This window comes from Populus euphratica, unplaced genomic scaffold (genome assembly GCF_000495115.2).
Source record: "Populus euphratica unplaced genomic scaffold, PopEup_1.0 scaffold174.1, whole genome shotgun sequence".
Classification (NCBI taxonomy): Eukaryota; Viridiplantae; Streptophyta; class Magnoliopsida; order Malpighiales; family Salicaceae; genus Populus; species Populus euphratica.
The window spans coordinates 575280-576504 of NW_011499935.1; positions in this window are offsets into that span (position 1 = coordinate 575280).

Sequence of the window (1225 nt, forward strand, 5' to 3'; positions counted from 1 at the left end):
TTATTATAAAACATGTTTTAGTTAAGGAGTTATTGATACTTCAAGTGCAAAATGATAATATAAAACCTTGATAAAAATACACTTTTAAGTACTAATCATTACACAATCTAAGTTGTAAAGAGCAAAATGACAATTTTACTATGCAAATCAACAATGAAATGTGTGTGTGCATATTGAAAAATTGATATCTTTTAGCATTTTGTGTGATGAGAAAGAAAGAAAATAGAGAGAAATATTGATCTGCCATCCAAACCTTTCTCGCTTCCATGTTAGAATCTAGTAAACAAACACTACACTGCCCCCCCAATCAACACAACAATAACCATAAAACCCATAACCAAACAAACCCACTAAAAAAACCTTCATTTTCCCTTCATCTCCCTAATAAAGCAACCTGATTGCAACAACCCAATTTGCTCATCTTTTTATTCTTTTTATCTAAAATAAAACAATCCTTACAACTCCTACCGCACCACGATCACCATAGTGTACTCTTTTCTTTAGCAGAAACCTAACTAGCCTTATGATTTTTTTTTCCTTATGAATTTGTCCATAAATTACCTAACAACTAGCCTCAATTGTCTCCATATTATACAATCTAGTAGCCACCCAAATCTTTTCTTTTGCCATAACTAACAACCTACCACTCACCTAAGCTGAAACCACAACATCCACTATTGACCTAAACCGAAGCTACTCCTCCACCATCCAAAACCATATAAACCCACTTATCTAACAAAGAGACAAAGAAATAAAAATTTCTCTATGTCTATCTCTCTCTTGAAATAGACATCATTGCTAGAGAAAAAATAAAAAATAAAAAGAAAGCACACTCAATCCAACTAGTCATAACCCTCCCACCTTTTTGGCATCTAGATATATACGCTACCATCCTATGTGCCTTTTAACATGCCACCGTATAATTCCTACGTGTCACCATTAAATAACCATGTTCCACCAGCTTCAAGGTTCTTTATTAGTTTCATGAGCACTACTATAGAGAATTTTATGGCAATATTATTAAACATGACCAAACTTGGTGGGTTCATATGGTGAGCCATTGACTCAACCTCTTAACTAAGCTAAGTTTCAAAGTAAATTGGATAGGAGTGGACCTAATCTAACTTAATCGTCTGTCGATATGACCAAAACATAGTTTGACTTTTCTAAAACAAAATAAAAAAACAAAATTAATCTAATATTTTTTATAAACAATATTAAAATG